This window comes from Myxocyprinus asiaticus, chromosome 12, assembly GCF_019703515.2.
Source record: "Myxocyprinus asiaticus isolate MX2 ecotype Aquarium Trade chromosome 12, UBuf_Myxa_2, whole genome shotgun sequence".
NCBI classification, from domain to species: domain Eukaryota; kingdom Metazoa; phylum Chordata; class Actinopteri; order Cypriniformes; family Catostomidae; genus Myxocyprinus; species Myxocyprinus asiaticus.
Genome location: NC_059355.1, coordinates 51214251 through 51215015, shown reverse-complemented (window position 1 = coordinate 51215015; position 765 = coordinate 51214251).

Here is a 765-nt window from a genome sequence, read left to right as displayed (position 1 = left end):
TATTGAAACAGGGCGAATTCCGACAGCTATTTTTAATAAATCTCTTCTGCATTCGTTCCGCACGATGATATGTTTCATACACATTAACCCTTATTTACCAGCTGCTGAGAGGTAAAAGTGTAGACTCTTACAAAAGCTGCTCATGTATTGAGACGGAGGTTATAGAGTGGTAATGTGCTCTGAAATCATTATAATCAGCATTTAGAGAAACATCATATCCAGAACTTTTAAAACATCAGAATGTTGTTGCATGGGCATTGCTCTGGATCCTTAAATAAAAGAGGAATGTGAGAATCTGAGCATAAACGCTCTCCATATTTTATGTACCTTTCATCATGCCTTGACAGGTGCTCGAGCCACACAGGTTAAAAGGCCTTGCTCTGACATACAGTAATTTCAGTTGTGTCTTCTCACAGGCAGAACCTGTAGTATCATGTTCTTGCCTGCAGGTGGCGCCCGTGATTTAAAATAACCACCAAAAGACCATTAAATTGGTCAAGAAAACGTTGGTAAAAGCATTTTAAACAGGATATAAAAAAATTATATCCAGTTACAAGATTTGAATGACAATATCAAAGAAGATGCACGTTTTATTATACATTTTTATTTTACTATACAATTTTATTTTAAGGCTAATTTGAGATCCACAAATGCACATTTAATTGTGAGCCTTAAAGGTGCTGTAAGCGGTTTTTTTCAAGGAAAGGTATATATAAAAAAAATGTCCTACTCCCTGAAAGATATTAATGAAATAACTGTCCTGAG